This window comes from Arachis duranensis, chromosome 7 (genome assembly GCF_000817695.3).
Source record: "Arachis duranensis cultivar V14167 chromosome 7, aradu.V14167.gnm2.J7QH, whole genome shotgun sequence".
Classification (NCBI taxonomy): Eukaryota; Viridiplantae; Streptophyta; class Magnoliopsida; order Fabales; family Fabaceae; genus Arachis; species Arachis duranensis.
Window position 1 is genome coordinate 16,000,583 of NC_029778.3, and position 12,818 is coordinate 16,013,400.

A 12,818-nucleotide genomic window follows, 5' to 3' on the forward strand; every position below is an offset into this window, starting at 1 on the left:
AATATTTTTTATGGTAAATAATTATTCAGTTATTTTTTAAATCACATCTAAGTAGTTACTTTTAATCATATTAGTTTCATTCTAAATATTTTTTTAATACTCTTAATCACATTACTTTCATTCTAATAAGTGAATTAATTTTTTTATTAAGAACAAAATTAAAAAATAAATAAAATCATTATCTATTGTAAAAAATTGAAGTTATTAAAGAAAAATTAAAGTTTATTTAAAATTAAAAGTAAAGTTTAATTAAATTAAATATTAAAAAAGTTTGGTATATTAGAGAAAAAAAGTATAATTTATACTTTATTATATATGTACCATAATTTTTTTTTCGAAAATTTATCTATTAGGCATACTAGCATGAGTAAAAATTTTGAATTCATCATACAATTTATTTCATTAAAATTCACTATCATTTTACTTGATTTGATAATTTTTCTAAGAGTAATGTATTATTTTTGTCTCTAATATTTTTATCTTATTTAAGTTCATAATATTTTAAAATTGTCTTAATGTTATTCTACCGTTAATTCTGTTATTAATGACAGGACAATATTAAAATAATTTTAAAACGTTAAAGATTTATATAGTATTATTTAAACGTTAAGAATAATTTTAAGATTTACTTTAAATATTAGAAATAAAAATAATATTTTATTTAAATTTAATTTAAATTCATAGTTCGGTATAATTTGATTTAAAATATTTTTTTATTATTTATCTCATTCCCACTACTTGATTATCAATTTTATTTTCTTTTCTAGAATTCATATATATATATATATATATATATACGTGGTCAATTTCTTACTATTATTTGGGAGAAATTTTGGTACCGCTCTTGTAGACTATTTACTGTATACTTTAGGATACTTATAACCACTTGATTTAATTTATAATATAAAGGATAGTAGCTCAACAGTTAAAAATAAACATTCTAACATTTATTTTTTTATAACACATGAAAAGTTTATCTTCTTCAAGTTTTAAAAGTAAACTCCCCTCAATTTTTTGGTCTTCTACATATACTCTAACAAAGTGCACGTTAGTCTGTCACAGAGCCTATATAAATATTACTAATTAAGTAACATTTAATTAATAATTACGAAAAAGAGTGGATCAAAGGTTTAGTTTGAATAAATAGTTTAATTATTTTTTTTTTAAAAATAATTTAAATAATAAATATTTATTTTAAAAATAATTTATATTTTATATTTAATTTTTTTAGTTTTAAAAATATTTATTCTGAAAAAAATATGATAAACTTTTTATTACGAAAAAATTGAAATAATTTTTTTGACTTTTCTATAAACACTTAAATAGTTTTTTAGAAAATTACAACTTAATTTTAAAAATTGTACCAAATATTAATACTATATTTTTTCATAAATTAAAAATAAAAAAATTACTTATGATGAATTTATCCAAATAGACTCTCATCCTAAATACATTTATTGATAATTGATTATTAAGGATATAATTTATAATTCAAACAAACAGTCAAATACTACATAGAAAAATGAAAATGAAAGTGAGAGATGATGTAACAAAAACAAAAAAGAAAGGTAATTAACAAAAAGAAACACATGTAGCATATAAAAATATATGATATTAAAGATGCTTTATATATTTTAAAAACCCTTTACCTAAAATCCTTTATTTTAAAATGAGAGTGAGAGAGATATTACAGAACAAAAAAGGAATAATAGAGTATAGACATATATGATATAATTTAATCATTTATTTTAAAATAATTATTCATAAACAAAAAGAATATTTGTTGATATACATTACAAAAAAAATAATGAGTATCATCGGATTTATCGTTGGATTTAGCGTTGCATATTAGTGTCAGTTTTATTGATGGATTTATGAATGATTTTTTTGTGGAATTCGTCAGGTCAAATTATTACTGGCGAATTTTCGTTTCCGATAGTAAATTCGCCGGTTATAGTTGGAGGGAAAATAGAAAAAATAGACACAAAACGTAGCATGGGATTTATTGGTAGAAAAATCTTCCAATAAACTTATTTTAGTGGAACGCTGTGAAGGATTACCATGTGTTCATAACACGCAGCGGAAGAAAGGAAGGTAATCCTTAAAGATTTATTTTGTGCTTAAATTTTTATTCCAATAATAAATATATAGTAGATCAGATCTAAATACCTGAGTACGCTAGTAAAAATCTTTTTCTCCTTCGATGGTACGAAGGCACTATGCGTATCCACACCGAGACTAACTTTTGCTGTCAACTCTTTGACCAATGGATATCTGATCTAGATTGAGAAATCTCTTGCAACTATTTGCATGCCATAAAATTCTTCTCCAAGAATTAGGCTCACATACATTTATGTGTGTAGAGATAAAGGAATAAAACTCTTGTTATTCGCGTCTACATCACCTTCCTCTACTCTTGGCATACATATATATAGCATGAGATTTGTTACTGATTTTAAATTTAATTCTCAATTCAAATTTAAATCATATCTTGAAATTCCAAATCTGAATCATTCAAATTTTATGAATCATATCATAACAAAATTTGAAAACAAAATCAGTTAGGATCTCATCCAAATTTAGAATTCAAGTTTAGAAATAGAATAACTAATTATTCTCAAATCTCATATAATATTCTCAATTATCATACTATTATTATATTCTTGGTGCTAGCAAAGAATATAATAATATTCTATTTGAATTAATATAATTATTTATTTTGATCAAATCAAAATAATAATTAAATAATTCTACAGCAAAGATTAGAACACTCGTTAGTGTGTGACCCCATAGGTTCAATACTAAGCGGGTAGTAAATTAGTCATACTAAATTTACTAATCAAGGTTGGCGTCTAGCAACACTCCTCAATGACCCGATAGTATAAAGTAATATATTTTTACTAAGAACCTTAGAAGAACAAAGTATAATTCCTTCCATCTTTTCAGCTCTTGGTTAATCCTTAGAGTATGGTTTAATTGTCAAACTCTAACTTGTTACATTATTATAATGAACTGTGAACGACTTAAGAAACTCTTTTCTTCATTCATTCAATCCCTTGGCCAAGGTTTTATTCATCTCAGTCATTATAATCATAGAGCTCAAACTCTTTATCGAGAGTTGACGGATTCCTTATTGACTAATCATTAACTCTACAAGTATTTAAATTATATTCAATATCCATTCAACTAGCACCCTAAGGTATTAGGTGTAATATCCTATTGACAAATATGCGGTAATTATAACCATTAGAAATTCTCAAAGTGAGTCAGTTCAATGGTCATATCTCTATATGCACCATCTATATATATAATTTAATAAATGAGATCTATTAATCTTCATCCAATGAAGACCATTATATATATATTGATCTTTCTGGATTGATTGGATTGTGGTCATATTCCTTATTCCCAACAATCTCCCACTTGCACGAGAGCCAATCATGATAGATTGGATCTTGGGCATACTATTATCTCAATAATCTCCCACTTGCACTAGAGCCAATCAATCATGTGTATAATTTTTCAATGCACATTTGTGTTTATCAAAACTCTTTTGACCTTAAACACCTTTGCTCTTGAGCATATGTGCTTGACCTTTGGTAAAATACACTCAGTGTATAATAAATATCACGTTTTCTCAAAACATGAAATCTCCCACTACAATAGTGCATAATTTTATTTTAAGGACAATCCTTATTGAACATGATTATAAAAAAATCTAAGTAACCATTAGATCTATCTTTATAGAATTGTATCATTATACAAATAGGCTACTTTTTCGAAAAGTTAGTTTGACGATCAAACATTTTATACTTTCAGGAGAAAGTATATCCTCTACTAAGTGGTATACAATTCTAATAAAAGTAATTGTGCTCCCACTCTTTCTTTAAGATGGAATCCCTTTTTCTAAAAAGGAGTTTAACCTATTATCACAGACACTTTGTCATAAGAATAGTGATAAAAATAATCTCATTATTTCTTTAGAATAACCAATAAATCTCATTTATTGGACCTAATATTAATTCTATTGTTGTACAATCTCTTAACACATATAAGACATCTCCAAACTCTAATGTTCTTGAGTTTCATCTTATGCCTTTTCCATATCTCATATGGATAAAAAATTGATTTAATGAAAAATTTGTTAATTTTGCCACATTTCTAAAATGTAGTCTAAATATTTAACAAATAGTGATATTCAACTAAATCAAATTTCATGTTTCTTAAACACGATGGAGTACATAGAGTATTACTATTTGTGCATGGAGAGAATCTCATTCTCTATTTAATAGAATATCAATTGGATATTATAGATTTTACTTTAAAACTCTTATAATAAAAATACTCAATATTTTTATTATTGGTCAAACCAACCCTTAAGAGCAATTTTGATTCGCATCCTCAATACTCATGTTGAATTTTTCTAAAAAGATCACAAACCTTAATCATATTAAAAAATTTCGTTTGTAACAAAATAAATCTCCAAAATTGCTTGCAAGAACAATTCTCGCTAAAACCATTTGCCTAATGGCATTCCAACTTCTAAAGTTGTTTAATTTAAAATATATTGCCCAATACTCCCACTAGTTTAAATAAAATCTTTGATAGTCATACTATCTTACTTTGGGTACCATACATCTTCTCAAGATGTTCAGTAATAAATAGTGGGTATATGCTTTTGAAATTAGAATTCATAGTTGTCAAAACAACTCATATTATAGTAAAAGAGTGCCGCTAGGGGCCAGCAATTTTCTAACTTTTGGGCCAGCAAACAACCAGCAATACTAATTTTATACCTCAAACAAAATAAAGCCCAAACCCATAAAGAGAGCGTGTATTCACGCTCCTTTACCACGCTCTCTTCTTCTCCCCAAAAATTTTAGTCTCTCCTCTACACTCTTGCACGCCATTTTTGTTGCTCTCAACGTTGGAGCACGCTCAACACGAATCAGCATTCTTGAGCTCGCTGTTCATCTCAAGTAGCGTCTCCAATAGCAGCAGTGTTACTCTCTGCAACATGCAACAGCATCTCTCAGCTCTCTATCCATTCTTCTTCGTTTCTACTAATGCGTGATGCTTCTTCAAGATTAATGTGAAGGTAAATGAGTTTTGATTTTTTTTCATTTATTGCTTTCTTCAACTCTTACCTTCTTGCTGTCCATCATTCTGTATCCATTCAAAACATGCAACCAGAAATTCATAATAACACCCAAAAATATTACTCAATATTTCCTGTCTTTCATGAAAAATCTTTAAATACTCTATAATAAAATTTCTTTTGATTTTGATTTTGATTTTGATTTTGATTTATCATTAAGTTATTATCTCAGTTGTTACTAGAGGTTTGTTGTGGTAGAGCTTTGGAAATTGAAGCTGAAGTTTAATATGATAAGACGCAGCAACACCATTTTCATGAGTAGATTGCCCACCACCTGTTTGAGAAATTACCGCAGGAACTCTATAATAACTCTTCTCTTCTTCTACCTTTATTATTACTTTTGCCAGTCCATTTTGTCCTTGGTATGCTCCTGGATGTTGGTGGTTTCTGGTCAATGATTTATTTTGCTGTGCATAAAAATTATTCAACAGTGTGAGGAGCTATGTTATATCATATGACTTAGGTTCTTAATCAAGCCACCTCGTTGATGTCAATCTTGATAGACCACCTAAATACATTGTTGTTGATGCTATTATATTAACTAATCATACATAGAAAAGCAATCTATGTAACAAGAATTAATTGCTTGAAGATTGATGAATTGAATCAATACATGTATATGAAAATCATAATAACTTGGCTGTCAACCAATATTAGCTCTCAGAAAGAAAATAAAGCTATATTCAAAAATACTTTTATGGTTATCCCTTTATGCATAAAGTCAATTAAATTATTTTGTGTTTAATATGAACTATAAAGGAAGGAACAGAAGACTTCAAGGCTTAGCTGCTGCTATCCTAAAGTTGTGGGAGAAGAGTCTTATTGCAAAAATTGCTATCAAGTTTGGAGTTCCAAATACTGACAATGAATTGATGGCCAATGAACTAAAGGCAAGTTTGATAGACAATTTATTGTTCAGTATATGCAAGTTTCAAGACATCATAGACTAAATAGGTATATGTTGAGCTTGTAAAGACACTTTTTCTTTAGCCTGAACACTTAAGCTTCCAGAATGTTCTGGAGTGTCAAAGGTTAAACATATGACATTTAATTTATAAATCTTTGAAAAAATTCATTAAGTTATTATCTCATTTGTTAGTATAGCTTTATTGTGGTAGAGCTTTGATAATGGCTACTGCATAATTGATTACTAGCTTTGTTAATAGTATGTTTTTTAATAACATGCAGTGATTATTTGAAAATGGAAAAAGATCCAGATATTAAGATGCCACAAAGAAGTATAACTACAAAGAAATCTGAAGCAGAAACTAGAAGGAAAATGCCGAAAACTCTTGAAGAACTAGAATCTCGGGTATGAACCAATTAAAAAGGAGATTTTGCACACTTTACTCAGGACACTTTGCACCCATCTGAATGAAATTTTGCACACACTTTAATGAGAATTTGCACACATTATTCAGCATAGTTTACACTCAATATAATTGTTTTTTGCACACATTTTTCGAATAGTTTGCACCCACTTTAATTTGATTTTGCACACATCAATTTTGCCTAAAGTATACATGCCTAGATATAATTCCTATCAATCTGGATCCTCTCACCTTAACTTTAAACATCAACACTTGGCATGAGCACGACAGGACCATGTCCAAATGTGGCTGCTTCCATTTATGTATGTTGTGTCTAGTAGATATATCCCTAGGCTTCTCTCTACTACTAAAATGATGGGATAATGTTAAATCATACTGTTACTTACATGTCTTTGGTAACTGTTTAGTGGGTCGTTGTTATATTTTTGGCTGGTATATGATGTGGGTTATTTAATTTGTACACCATAGGAAAAAATATTGCATATGCTGCATGCTGGGATTATTAACTTGTACTAAAAACTGCTGGCCCCCTAGCGGTGCACACATCAATTTTACAATTTGCACTTACTTTAATCAAGTTTTGCACACCTCACTTGCACAGTTTGCACTCAATTTAATAAAATTTTCCATATATCACTTAGCATATTTTGCACCCAGTTTAATAAGATTTTTTTACTTTATGTTTGCAGAAAGTAATAGAATGTCGTTGTTCTCCTGTTTCGGTTTTCACAACGATAAATTCTCTTACAAAAGAGCAAAAAATTGAAGTTGATAAAATGGGATTCTCATCCATGAAGGCTATTCAAGATTGGAAAATTGATAGGCGGTTATTCCTCGCACTTGCTAAAGCATATAACACAATAACAAGCAAACTGGAATTAGTAGTGGGGGATATCGATGTGACAACAGACAAAATTGGGTTAGTTCTACGATTACCTTCAATTGGTAAAAGTTTTTCAGAAGAAGAAGATTGGACTTCAGAGCAAAAAAGATTAGTTGCCCCATTCAAGTCTGTGACAAACCCATGGTTACAAGAAGTATTACATTCAAGAGAATGTAATGTTTCAACATCCAAAGGGAGAGATTATTTTAGGAGAGCATTTACAATGTTCATTATTAGCTCATTTTTGGCACCAACAAGTAGCGCTGTCACATCCCCAAAGCACTTACGTGCCATTGTTGATGTAGAGAATATCACAAGATACAATTGGGCAAGATTTGTGCATGATGAGCTTATGAAAGGGGTTCAAAAATTCAAGGAAAAAAATACATTAAGTATTGATGGTTGTCTTTATGTTTTGATGGTAATCTGTCTAATGTACTTATCCTTTTTTTTTCCTTTTTTCATTTCTTTTTTGATGATAATCATTACATTTATTATTTTGCTTGTAGATTATCTATTACCACAAAGACACATTTGGAGATAAGGAAAATTATATGGGGCCTCCACCACCATGGATTGCTTATTGGGATAAAGAAAAACTTGCAAAGAAGTTGACACAGGAATCATCAAAGCAAAGGCGAACGATTTGTTTTATTTATTTTATCATGTTAATTCGCTTCTTTTTTAAAAAAAATTGATGATTGCTTATAATATCCCAGAATTCTTTCTATTAATGAATCCCTTAATGCACATTTCTAAGTTGAATTCTTTTCAATTCTAGTTATCAGCTACGTTTTGTTTATCTAAGAGGAAATATATTAATTAGGTTTGATCCTTTATGTGTTCTTGTATGATGTGTGATGTGTGTGTTGTTTGAGATACATACAACTGTGTTGAATTCCTAATTGTTGAAATCCTGATATCTATATAGAATGCTCAAATGGCATAGTTATAGTTATGATATTGCCTCAATTTTATTCTAAGTCTTATATTTGCATGCCTTGTTTTAGAAGTTAGTAAAATGACATTCTAAGGTTGTTGAGTGCAGATGTGGATTAGTGAGTATAATTGTGCTATTTTGTGGTGTGCTTATTAGTGAATTAGTGTGTAGTTATTTGCTCTAAAGATTGAATGCAGTGTGATAAAAGAAAAATAGTGGCAAGTTTGGTGCAAACTGCAAAGAATACAATTACAATGGTAAATAACAAAATTGAAACTAAACTGGATTTAATATGTAATCTCTGTTTTTTATTTTCAATTTTTAATTCATGGAATGCTAGTTATGCTACAACTCTTCTCCGTCGGCAAATGGAAAGCATTATAAGCTAAATATTAATTTCTAGTGAACTGAACCTTTTCTGGATTTTTTTCTGTTTTGCATAATATGATGAGTGTATAATATAATCTGTGTGATTATTATTGTAGGGTATTGTTACCCTTTTAGTTAAGCAAGGTGGTGTTGATGCTAAATTTGCAAAGAACACAACAAGAGCACCAACTAAGAAAAGGGGGGGCGAAGGAGCTTAATAAAGATAACACAACGAAGGAAAAGAAAGAAAGGTAAAAAAAATAAAATTTTGGGAAGCCTATGAGTATTACAAACACTCTTTATCACTAATTAAATTTCTTTTTTATAGATTTGATGAACAAAATAATGACAACAAAATATCAAAGGAAGATGATAATGTATCAGATGAGCAAAAAGATAAAGAAAGGTAAAAATTAGTTTTGATTTATCTTTTGTAATAAAAGAGAATGTAAAGTAAAATATAGTGTATTCTTCTTTATAGTGATGCAAAGCAAGATGATGAAAAAGAGGTCAAAACAAGGTAAAAATAGTGTATGTGCTTTTTTTTATAGTTATGATTTTTTTTTATTTATTGTTCTACAAATCTTTAATTATTGTTTTTATTGATTTAATAGGGAAGACAAAAAAGATGAAAACAACATGAGATCGCCAATGAGATCGCCTAGCAATATGGGTATAAATTATAGTTCTTAGTGTTTGTTGTTTTGCATTATGTATTATGTGAATATATATGAGATTTTTGTTATGTAGTTTTGCACACATGAATCAGCAAGTTTGCATCCTATGTAATGAATTTTTGCACATATGAATTTGATGTTTTGCACCCACTTTAATGATATTTTGCACACATGAATTTGATATTTTGCACCCGCTTTAATGAATTTTTGCACCCGCTTTAATGAGATTTTGCACACATGAATCATAGTTTGCACTCACATTCCTATTATTTAGATTCCACTTTCTCTCTATTTTAAATCTCATTTTTATGTGCATACATTAATATAATTTTTGTGTATATGTTCTGTTTTATGCTTTAGATGATGCAATAAAATCTGAATGGAGAGAAATTGTGCAAAGTGCAGTACAAGCTTTCTTAGAAATAGAAGACTGTGATATATATACACCTTCTCCAATCAAGAAGACACAAGAACCTGTGGTACCATCAATTCCATCATTCTCCCTAATGATACATGAGGAAAACAAAATAGGGGAAGAAAAAAAGGTGATAGATGAGAAAAATAAAATAGGGGAAGAAGAAAAGGTGATAGAGGATAATAAGTTAACAGAAGTAGATAAGGATAAGATATACTTTTGGGCAACAGACGATAGGTTGAACAAGGATGAGACTTTGTGCATCTTAAAAGATGTACCTAGAGCAATGCTTGTTAGGGAGGATATCATGTCAATGTTGCCAAGACATCAGATAAACAATATGGTTAGATTTCTTGATTGTGACATGTTTCTGTTTTTTTTTTTATATTTTTATGTGTATTATGTTTTGGAACTAACATTACATTGTAAAATGCATGTTTTGAATTATATGGTCTTTTTTTTCAACAAATTAAGGCCACCTAGCTTTGATGTCTATTGCATAAATGCTTTTGTTTTGGTGTGTATACAAAGTTACAAACTACTTTTTCAGTTTTATAATTGGAGAGTTTAAACTTTATAATCTAACTATTTCTTTATATATAGGGAGAGATGTTCTCACATTGGGGACACTTGATCAAAAGAAAGAAAAAAAGTTATGTACTTCTTCCCGATGATTTTGGAAAGAATGGTGACAGCTTTTTTGAGCAAAAGGAAATTCCAAAACATAGATGGGTGAGTAATTTTTGTTCTCTATGTATTGTGGTAATTTTTTTTTGTTTGTGCCAGAGCTATATTTGCTATGTATTTATTTTGTCGGTGTCATGCTATTTGTGGATTAATTTCATTCCTTCCCTGTCATAGTTGAAACTTCCCTATCACTGTTACCTTGTGTTAATTTTTTCATTTGAATGCTATTAAATATTTATAATGGAACAGAAATGAAACAGAAATGCTATCCTCTGTTTTTGGACTAATAACAATAATTGGACATATAAAGTTATAGACATGAATATATTACTTAATGCTATCCTCTGTTTTTTAATCTATACTTGATATATGGGCATTGGAGCTTCTCTTTATTTATACATTAAAGTTAGTGATGCCTCCTTTTGCCTCATTTGAATCTGCTGACCCTAATCATGAGAAGTATTTCTGTATCCTTTGGTACTTATGGTTTTGGACAATTTCATCATTACTTTGTTAAATTATAAATCGATTTGTTGGTCAAGACTTTCACTTCTAATAAGAAAATATAATATAATGTAGTTATTGGTGCCGTGTTGCTATGACTATCACTGGTGGCTATATACTTATGACATCTATGAAAAGAGACTTTTTGTCTTGGATTCCTTGTATAAAGAGGCTAAAGGAGATAGGGTGCAGTTAGACATATATGCGGTATAATTTCAATAGTTTTGCTCACATGATATTATATTATGTGGTTTAATAGTTTTATTTATTAACAATGAACCTTTTTTTCAGAGCAAATTGATTCAACAAATCTCGATAGCTGTGCCAAACTATGAGCTACCAAAGAATGACCTGATCCCAATTTATTTGAATCTTCCTAGACAATCAAATAAGTTAGCATAATATTAATTATGTTATATTATAAATAATATAAATGTACATGATAAGACTAACTAAATTCTACAATTATTTTTTCAGCTATGATTGCGGATTGTTTGTAATAAAATGGGTAGAAATGTGGAATCCTAGTAGTATCGAGATTAATGTGTCCAACATGCCAGAATGGGACGAAGTAAATGTTTTTTTGTATAGTTTTTATTTTTGCTTTTGATGTTCATGTTTTTTTTATAATATATAATCTTTGTGAACATTGTTATTGCAGTTTGAGTGCGTTAATCTAAGGAAGCAATTGGTCATCCAAATGCTTACATCACTTTCAAATGCACTTCTTAAGGATGTTATAAACAAATCAGAGAAATATAGAGTGGTAAAGCCAACTCCAGCTCAATCAAGTCCTTACATAGTATGTAATACTGATGAATTGATGATTGAATGCCTTGGTTCGGCTGGGAAGGGGTTTAGAAAGAAAACTGTTGCTAAGAAGCACAGAAACTGAAATTCAAGACTTACAGTTACCATCTCTTTTTAGGGGTTATTGGATATACTTGTTTTCTATATAACAAAGTTCAAGTGATCATTAGATATACTTGTTTTGTAGAAAGGTATTGTTTTGTAGTTTTTACTATATAGTATGCACTCACTTTCTGAATCTCCAAGCTGATTAATTGTCTCAATGAATGTTTGGGGAAGTTCAGGAGTCCATTTGAGCCTTGGCTTTGGCATCAGTTGCGAGAACCAAGTGCATGTTACTTTGTACATTTTTCATTGTGTGTTGCTTCTTTTAGGAAAGAAAGAGTTACACGTAGCATGTAATGTAAGCAAACACAACAGAGACTTTTCAGTTTTCAATGAATGAATGATTCCTTTTTTAGCTATGTATGAATCCTATGTGATCTTATATATAAATTGGAGTAGTTATATCCCATGATCTCATTCTCATATCAGGAAGCACGATGTTTTACACCCAATTTGATGAGATTTTGCACACATGAATCAGACAGTTTGCACACATGATAGTTTAATTTATCATGTAGAAAAAATATTGTTTTTAAATAGCAAGTATAACAAATTTATTAAAAATATACACGTTAAATTATTTCAAATTTTAGATAATGAATGTTAAAATTAAGTAAAAAAATTAAACTCTTCTATTTGAAAATAATGACAAAAAAATTTATTATTTAATTTTGTTTAATACTCTGGTCTTCATAGCCAACAGGGACTTTTGTCCCTTACGACCATTTTATAAAAGTAGTTTAATGCTATTACGGGTAAAATACTAGTTATAAACTAATTTTGTACCTATAAACAAATTTAATTTACACCCATTTTAATGAAGCATATATGCATATATCCATAGTTATTTTGCTTACAAATTTCTCCATCATCTCGTTCTCAATATATTATTATTATTATTATTATTATTATTATTATTATTATTATTATTATTATTAT

The 12,818-nt window shown here is 28.9% G+C and overlaps 1 long non-coding RNA gene across 1 annotated transcript; it reads left to right on the forward strand.

Annotated features, from left to right (window-relative positions):
- Positions 1-9,051: 9,051 nt before the first annotated feature.
- Positions 9,052-10,001, forward strand: LOC127740612 (uncharacterized). Its single transcript, XR_008001235.1, has 3 exons — positions 9,052-9,201; positions 9,296-9,354; positions 9,719-10,001. It is a non-coding gene; the product is annotated as an uncharacterized LOC127740612 (long non-coding RNA).
- Positions 10,002-12,818: the final 2,817 nt, after the last annotated feature.